General features: G+C 44.3%; 1 long non-coding RNA gene across 1 annotated transcript; it reads left to right on the forward strand.

Annotated features, from left to right (window-relative positions):
- Positions 1 to 7,409, forward strand: LOC148685215 (uncharacterized). The gene is made up of 3 exons (XR_015950401.1): positions 1 to 104; positions 1,069 to 1,164; positions 7,277 to 7,409. It is a non-coding gene; the product is annotated as an uncharacterized LOC148685215 (long non-coding RNA).
- The last annotated feature ends 2,384 nt before the right edge of the window (positions 7,410 to 9,793 follow it).

Consider the following 9,793-nt stretch of genomic DNA (forward strand, 5'->3'; position numbering starts at 1 on the left):
TAGCAGACGTCACTTTGCCAAGGCTGGCAGATTCCTGGACATGTGTCTTTGTCCTCTCTCCAGGAACTCAGCCTGAACTCTTTTCGCCCTGAGCTGCTTGTACTGTAAGTGGATCCCAGGAATGAAGATGTAGAGCACTGGAAAGGACATTGGGGGTTGGTGTGTGTGTGTGTGTGTGTGTGTGTGTGTGTGTGTGTGTGTGTGTGTGTTTGACAGTAGGAAGGTGCTTGGCAGAGTTTGCCCAGCAAGTAAGGTACTGACACCCAATGCAGAATATAGCTTCCTGCCACTTCCAGAGTATATGCATGTACATATGAAATGCCAGTGTTCCAGTCCACACAGGCATTACCCAATAACTTTGCAAGAGCTTGGAGGCTGTAATCAGATTTCCATGTGTGTTTTCCCTTTAGAGCCCCCGCAGATGCTCTCTTTGATCAGAGCAATAGTGCCGAAGGGGTGCATGCTTAACCCTTTCCAGAGTTTGTGGGCACAAGGCACCCATAATTTATGGATTTACTAAGTGTTAGAATTTGATCAAGGTTTGGGGAGTTAAACTGCTAGCACTGAACTCCCAGATCCAGCAGGGATTCAAGGTGGAAATAACAGAGGCCAGCTTCCTCACAAGGTGGTCGCCTGATGATGGCCAGGTTCTTAACCTAACAAAAGATGAGCCATCGGAACATTCAGTGCTGGACAGCAAGGGGAGTGAACCCCTCTTTCAGCTGTGTGTTGGTACCAGATACAGAAAGGGGTTAGGATTTCAGTTGTGCATGGTGTAGGCTGGGGAGAAATCTTTTTCAGTCTGTAAATGGTGACAAGGAAGAAGAAGAGGGGCAAAGAGCACACATGGGCCAACTGTGTGTGTGTGTGTGTGTGTGTGAGAGAGAGAGAGAGAGAGAGAATGCACATGGCTGAATTCTCTGTCCTGAAACCTAAGCCTGCTGCGTCTATGGGAGAAGCCAGAGACCCTTTTGGAATGTGAATGCTCTGAACTGTCTGCATTTAGACGCAGGTTGTATATGAGTGTAAATAAACCATATATAATAAAGACACCACTGTCTCCACTAGGCCTCATTTCCAAAGAAAACACAGACCCTGGGTAAAGTGCGCCTGCAGCCCCTGGAATCTTGTGGAGATTGGGGAGGTGTGTAACACTATTTTACGGTAATGATCTAAATGCTTTTTAATATCTACATGAAGCTGCTGGAAAATGTCACCAGGAGATTTGTCATTAATATGCGGATGACTCTCTAGCTCTCTGTCCCAACTGAACCAGGGGAGGCGGCTCAGGTGCTGGATCAGTGCCTAGAGGTGGTAGTGAGCTGGAAGTGGGGCAAGAAACTTAATCTAAATGTAGACATTATGTGTTTCGAGTTCTTGGGTCCAAGAGGTGGGATGGCAGCCTGCTCAAGATGAGGTCTGCATTTCCCTGGAAGGGGCGAGTGCATAGCCTGGGGTTACTCCTGGATCCCACAAGGTCACTGGAAGCTCTGATTTGCCCCTGTAGCTAGCAGTGCCTATTTCCAGCTATGGCTGGTTCGCCAGCTACGGACAGCCACAGTACTCCATACTGTAGTTACTTGCAGATTAGAAGATTGCCTGTGCTCTGTGTGAGATTGTCCTTGGAAACTGGTGTGCAATGCAGCAGCCAGCTTTTGGTGGGGACAGCTGCTCAAACACATTTAAAACATGTTCTACAGCAGCTGCAAGCCCAATTCAAGGGGCTCATATTAGTGTTTAAAATCCTAAATGACTTGGAAAGTAAAGTCATGGATTCAGAATATATGCAAGTTAACCAGTTAGTCATTTCTCACAAAGGTCATGTCCTTTCAACTTCAAACTGGGCAAGATGAACAAAACAGCAAAAAGACAGGAGCTTGCAGGAAATAAACAATGAAGCAAAGGAATAAAGTTGTTATGACACTCATCCAGGAAACCTCCCCCCCCCCAATCACTATAAGTTAATATTAGCCCAAATTAGTACTTAAACCCCAGATTTTTAATCATTGGGTAGCTCATAAACTCCAACAGGACCCCCTTTTTGCCGTACACTCTCAAGAGCCAGTTTCATGCTGCACTGGAGAAGGGACCAAGAAGCAGGTGAGAGAGATGTTGTAACCTTCCTGGAGCACATGCTATTGAAGGGGAGAGATTACTCTCAGCATGGAAGGCACACATCTCTGACCCCTGACTTGGATTTCATTTACTTCAGGACAGGTATATCACTGACCCCACTCCCTTTTCAGTGTGGGTGTGTGGCAAGTTGCTGTGCCTACTTTTCAGGCTTTGGGGCAGTTAGGAATTATTTTACTATTAAAATCAAGGTATGTATGATTTGCTGCCCACATATCTGTGATACTGTCTGAAGCAGCACCTGTCATTTTCATTTCAAGCAATAAACCAATCTTTCTTTAGTTCCTGATGTGTGTACCTTCTCTATTGGGCATAAGGTTAAAGGCTAAAACTCTTGGAAGCAAGTTCTATTGAGTTCCATGGGATTTGCTCACAACACAAGTAAGTGCACATTGGATTACAGTCCTAGAGTCACAAAGCAAAATTCACATTCCCTGGAGGCAATGAAAGATTTTTACATAACAGGTCCTTTTCTTGTGCACCAGACCGCACCAGATGCCTTAAAACAGCTGCTGAGCCTAAATCAAATGCTCCACGAGCTTGTCTGCACAAGAGAGGAGGGAGGTTGCTCTGCTGATAGAACAGACTTCTACATTAAATAGGGCCTGAAGTCTGGAATATGGAAGTAGGGGCTCTGTTACACCTGGAAGTAACAGCTTTCCCTCCCACTGAGCATCACCTATGGCGTTGCTGTGTGTAATTTGTTCAACAAAAACAGAGATAATGGGCTAATGCTGCCAATTTCTTCAAAAGTCCAATACAAAACAAGCAGCATGCAAGGGCCACTTTGCTGACCGCTATATAGCCTCAAAAACTATAAAGACTGGTTTGCCTTTTATTTGTACATGCTATCTGTTTAACGTTTGATTTTGGCTTCTGTGTCAGCACTTGTATATGGTTCTCTTATTGTTTTCTCTTTGGATTAATAATACTTGATTGAAACTTGATTGAATCTGGTGCCCTTGCGTGCTGCTTGTTTTGTATTGGACGTGTGTAATTTGTTGGCTATGACTCAGCAGAAAATAGGTTTAAATCTCTCTCTCTCTCTCTCTGTGTGTGTGTGTACATGTGCGTGTGTGTGTGTGTGTACAGGGAGGAATTTTCAATCATGATGACGCAGACGCTGTGCTTTCAATCTCTATCCACTTTCTTCATTTTCACACAGTTCATAATTCTATCACCTCTGTCACATTCCACCTCTTAGTTCTCTTTTGTCTGAGCTAAAGAGCCCCAAATACTTTAAGCACAATGAAGGGGCTTGTGACACCCTAAAGGCAGCAGAAAGCTTTTAGTACCAATCTTCCTTATTAGGAAAGGTGTTCCAATCCCTTGATCTTTTCCTGTGCGTTTTTTGCTCTCCAAGGTCCTTTCTAAGATGCAGTGGTCAAAACTGTACCCAGTGTTCCGAAAGGGGCTGCACCTTGTAATAACCTTGTAGCAATGTTATCAGCTCAAGCCCAGCAGCCAGCTTTCTTCTTAACCAAAGCCATATGTGCCCTTGCATTCATTATTATTATAATATTTTTTTATTTGTATCCCACATTTTCCCCAGACTGGGAAACAAGGCGGCTTTTTGATGAATATGCAACAATGCAGCTAAATTAGAGAAAGCTAAAAACATAAGAATAGAATAATTTAAAAGTAATTCAACAATAATAGAATCAAAATAATATATAAAAAGGATCTATTAGAGATAAAAAATAATACCAAGAATAAAATCATCACAGCATTAAAAGGGTGTTGGAATAAAAAGGTCTTCCACCTGCTGGCAGAAGGAAGAAGGAGGGAGCCAGTCTAACTTCTCTAGGAAGGGAGTTCCAAAGTTCGGGAGCAGCCACCAAGAAGGCCCTCTCCCACTTACCTGTGATGGTGGCAAGACTGAGAGAAGGGCCTCCTCTGATCTCAGAGCCTGGGCAGGTTCATATGAGAAACTATGGCTTTCCAAATAGCCTGGACCTAAGCCACACAGGGCTTTGTTGGTCTATGTCCGGAAACAGACCATTAGCCACTGGAGCTGTTATAACAAGGCAGCCCTATTTATTCCTATTGAATTGCTTGTGACAGCAGACTGACAGTGTGTAGAATCTCTGGGTCATCTAGAAATATAGTTGGCCCACTGCCCTTTGGGGAAAGCTCATAGCCCTGCAGCAGAGCACATGTTCTGTATCCAAAAAGGTCCCACCTTCCATCCCAGCGCATCCAGGTAGAATGGGGAAAGACCGGCCTGAGATCCTGGAGAACTGCGATCACCAGTGTCACCAATATTGAATATGTTCCGGCATATAAGGCGACTGGGTGTATAAGACAACCCCCAACTTTTCCAGTTAAAAGAGAGAGTTTGGGATATACTCGCCATATAAGAAATACGACCCGGCGTATAAGACGACCCCGACTTTGGAGAATCATAGAATCCTAGAGTTGGAAGAGACCCCAAGGGCCATCCAGTCCAACCCCCTGCCAAGCAGGAAACACCATCAAAGCATTCTTGACATATGCCTGTCAAGCCTCTGCTTAAAGACCTACAAAGAAGGAGACTCCACCACACTCCTTGGCAGCAAATTCCACTGTCGAACAGTTCTTACTGTCAGGAAGTTCTTCCTAATGTTAAGTGGAATCTTCTTTCTTGTAGCTTGAATCCATTGCTCCGTGTCCGCTTCTCTGGAGCAGCAGAAAACATCCTTTCTGCCTCCTCTATATGACATCCTTTCATATATTTGAACATCGCTATCATATCACCCCTTAACCTTCTCTTCTCCAGGGTTATAAAGTAGTCTCTCCTGGGTTAAAAAGTAGTCTTATATGCAGGAATATACAGTAGATGGACTAATGGCTTGACACAGTAGAACATATCTCAAAAAATGTAGTTTTTACCATTTTTTTTAGGGAAATCTCCAAAAAAACAAACCTACACCCTATATGGGCTGCTATTACACATGGGTTTCCCTAGACATTTTAGCCACTTTTTGTTAATTGTGCGCAGATGCCATTTTTGACAGATGAATCCCGGCTATGCCAGGGAAATTCCAGACGTATGGCAACCCTACCTAAAGGCATTTCTTCTTAGTCCTGGATTCTTTGTTGTCCTACAGTGTCTGCACTGCAGCATTTCCATCATCTTCCCCATACTGTTACATTGCTATTTTAGAACCTCTTTCCAGGGCTGAAGGAGAATTTCTTTGCTCCACCTGCCCAACTTCCACGTTCAGGCAAGGGACATGGCTGCTGCCAGACTGCAGTGGGAAAGCCTCCCTATCTTATTATGCTGAGCAGGCAAGAAGGATGAATCAGGGAGACAAAGGTATTAACCGCAAGGGGCATAAAGAATCACTGGAATGGAAACTGCCACACATGTTCTTTAGGGAGGGGAGGGTCCTGTTTGTGCAACCTCTGCCCTGTGGTTAATCAGAAGTCCAGTTTATGCAGCAAATTCTCATCTGGTCCAACTCTAGTTAGTTGGGCCCACTGAGGTGAGAGATGCATGTTACTTTTGCAGAGGTTTGCAACACAATGTTGCAGTGTATCCTTACTTTGGTCAGCTTCAAGCTTCTTTTTGAGGCCCTACAGACATTACCTGGAATTAAGGCAGCTGGAGCAGAGGGAAGCAATATGACTGGGGATGTACACAACTGGGTGGGTGAACTACCATGATGTATTTTTGCTTTGTAGGCACAACACAAAGGCAGTGTTTCTCAAAGTTTTTGAACAGAGGTGTGAGGGCTTCTAAAATGTTAATATTTTACTGGAGAGAGACAATTGCAAACCATAAATGTAGGTTTGCACAATTAAAGTTGATTATATAAAAAGCCCAGATTTTCATGCAATTAGAAGTATGCAGTAAATGTGGGATAAACAACTGGTTGATAGGAAGGTGTATCACTTACTTGGGGCAAAAAAATTCATTTCTCCTATGTTAAGCACCATGTACCTGGGCTATATAAATAACCAATAGCATCTGTCTCTTATACTTTCCAGTCTATCTTTGAAGGAAAAAGTGGTGGTGAAAAATATCAGCATCAGTATGTGGGAGCTGAGCTCCGAGTCCTAGGTCTAGGAATAAAATAACTGCCAGGCTGTTAAACGCATACCAGCAAATTCAGGTTGCACAATTACAGTTTATTGGAAGGTAAGGAGGAGGGGGAGAAGATTGAAACAATTTGCATTTAAAGGTAAATTTACCTAATTTGCACTCTCTGAAACAATATGAGAACCAAGGCTGGATCTAGACACATTAAAAAGGTGTTTCAGGGAAACGCATTGTAAACCTCAAAGTGGGAAAACACGTTGGCAAATGACGGAACTCTACAGGGCCATCTGGTGTCCCAGTGTTAAATGTACGGTATATAAAATGCTTTTTCTTTACTAATGTAGCTGAGTCCCCAAGCACATCCATCCTTTTGCAATGCAGCTCTCCAGCCAAGTAATCTGTACATGGATATACTGGGGTAAATTGTGCCCCTCCCCAGCATATATTACAGGTAGTGGAAATAATATAGAAAAATGCATTAAAACATAAAAACAACACAACAACTGAAATGCGCTTCCAGACTGCTTCTACTTTCGGGCAGGATTCAGTCACTGTCAAATTCCAGAAGCAAAATTATTGTTTTGCAACAAACCAGGTTCCCCAAAAGATTGGACTTTCCTCAGTAAGGAACAGGGAAGGGAAATGCACTGGAAAGTGGGGGGAAATAAGTCTGGCTTTGGTGCAGCATCTAACCTCCTCACAAACAAATCAGGATGAATGCTCAGTAAACAGTTTGGCTGGAAGTGCCCTGCATTATTAACTCAGGAGAAGAAGTACCGTAACAAAACACTTGCGATCCGTATGTATTGTGCAAGGCCTCAATCAGAACAGCAATTATACCTCTTTGCCCAGATAATTTGTGGAGCAGTAAAAGTGCCTGGCATGCTCTGGTCCATGGGGTCACGAAGAGTCGGACATGACTAAACGACTAAACAACAAAAGTGATAGCAAGAAGGAGGGATGGGGAGGGGGCAAATATTCCTAGGAACTGTCTGGGATAGATTGGGCTGAATGCCAAGTCTTAATACCACCTTGTTCTGGCTTTTATAGTGCTGCAAAGAAAACACGTCAGCAAAATTAGGACTTTCTCCCCTCTCTCTAATGTGATTTATTTTACAGTTTTGAATAGGATTAACCGCAGCCCATCTGCAAGAGATTAGAATGATCTGCACTGTCAACAGAAGACTGCAACCCCCTCTTTCCCCACCTCGGCTGATGGCCTCCTTCCTTTTCAGCCCTGCTTCCATAGGCACACTCCGAGAGGCCTTTCAAATCCTCAGTTACCATGGCAACAAAGATGTTCCAAGCCTGAGGCTGCTGGCAATGAGGAAGGAATGGATATGCAGCAATAAACCTGAGAAGGAGAGAGCTGCTCCCCTGAGGGGACCTGTGATTTGGAAAATGTAAAAGGTGGGGCAATCCGCTAGATGCCCCCTTGGCCTCATTCTGCAGACTCTTATACCACTTACGGTAGTTGTGGCATAAGAAGAACCTGCAGGATCAGGCCAAGGGGGCATCTAGCCCAGCATCCTGTTCTCACAGGGGCCAACCAGATGCCTCAGCAGGAAATGCACCAGCAGGACCTGAGCTCAATAGCACTCACCTGTCCCACAGTTTCCATCAACTCATATTCAGAAGTGGAGGTAGAACGTGCAAGTTATCCAACCTCATAATAACCCACATGCTTAAGTCGAATTAATGCATGAAGGGGTTAAGACCATAGAGTACGCTGTCCTGCCAGGCTTAGTTCCCTTTGGGAGCAACAAGGGAATCAGGCCTATTGTTCTCTTCCAGTCTACCAGAGACACTCAACTTGTGAGAAGCTTTTGAGATGGTTGCTGCAAGCCAGTAATACCAATAATTTAGGAACCTTCACCACTGTCATGACCGTTAAAATAGTATGTGCTTTAAATATGTGCTGTGGAGATGACTTGGGAGCTAACATTTTGAGTAGAGGCCACAGCTCAGTGGCAGAGCATCTGCAGTGCATTCAGAAGATCCGAGGTTCAACCCCTGGCATTGCCAGGTAGGGATGGGAGAGATTCCCTGTCTGAAATCCTGGAGAGTTGCAGCCAGTTAGCACAGACAGTATTGAGCTAGATCAGGCATCCCCAAACTGCGGCCCTCCAGATGTTTTGGCCTACAACTCCCATGATCGTTAGCTAACAGGACCAGTGGTCGGGGAAGATGGGAATTGTAGTCCAAAACATCTGGAGGGCCGAAGTTTGGGGATGCCTGAGCTAGATGGACCCTATAAGAGTTTCCTCTGTTACCATAAAGGTAAAGGACCCCTGACAGTTACGGTAAGTCCAGTCGCGAACGACTCTGGAGTTGCAGCACTCATCTTGCTTTACAAGCCAAGGGAGCCGGCATTTGTCCGCAGACAGTTTTTCCGGTCATGTGGCCACCATGACTAAGCCGCTTCGTGCGAAACCAGAGCAGCGCATGGAAATGCCGTTTACCTTCCTGCAGGAGCGGTACCTGTTTATCTACTTGCACTTTTTGGCATGCTTTCGAACTGCTAGGTTGGCAGGAGCTGGGACCGAGCAATGGGAGCTCACCCCGTGGCGGGGATTCAAATATAGCTGCCAAGTCTCCCATTTTTTGCAGGAAACCCCCGGATTTTAATCCGTTTCCCGCTGTTATCTTGAATAGAAAAAAATCCCGGAAATCCCCCGGATTTCCTACCTGCCAGGGAGGCTCCATTTCGGGTGCCGCTCTGCCCATGTCTGGGCACCGGAAATCGGGCAGAGCGGCACCGGAAGTTGCTTCTACGCATGTCTGGACATGCATAGAAGCGACTTCCAGTGCCGCGCCGCTGCTGATCCCGCATTTTTCAGCTGGAGACTTGGCAGCTATGGATTCGAGCCGCCAACCTTTTGATCAGCAAGCTCAAGAGGCTCGGTGGTTTAGACCACAGCACCACTAAAAAAGGGAAATAATTGGTAGCCTCCATTAATGGCTAATCAGTATGAATTTGATGAGAAAAGAAATTAATTTTAAAAAGAAATTACAGGGTAGCTTTAGACACATCTTTTGCCTGTTACCATCTTACATTCACAAAACTTGTTGATGGATAGAAATGTACCATGACATTATTCAATGGGAAGATTTATGTGAAACAGAGACTGAAAACAGAAACATTTCTGTGATGTAACACTTTCTCATTTTCTGAATCGTTCAGTTCAGTTCTTGCACTTCCACAATAGTTTTCTTTCTTTTTTTCACAAAAGGAAGTCCTCAAGAAAATTCACCAGCATTTTAGTGGTTTTTAGTTTAATATATGCCTTTTTGGCAAAGCAATTTCCCGTAATGCAATTTATTTTTGTATGTTATTTTTACTAATACATGCACTTTTATGCATACTCTACTGCAGTATATGCATTTTTGTACACATAAGTTGGCTGGGGAGCTGCACTGCAAAATTCTGAGGATATAACAGAATAGCTTAATGTTTGCATATTGTTTCGGATATTGCAAATTATGTAGATTTGCCTTTAAATGTGAACTGAATCAAATTTCTTCTATCTGCTCAATAAATGTTGCAGTACAGCAGTGGTACTAAGGTTTGTCACTTGAGCCGAGCAACAGATTCACAATCTATTGGAGATCCTGGCCTGAGCTGGCTGTCTCCTT

Source organism: Zootoca vivipara, chromosome 6 (assembly GCF_965207765.1).
Source record: "Zootoca vivipara chromosome 6, rZooViv2.hap1.1, whole genome shotgun sequence".
NCBI classification, from domain to species: domain Eukaryota; kingdom Metazoa; phylum Chordata; class Lepidosauria; order Squamata; family Lacertidae; genus Zootoca; species Zootoca vivipara.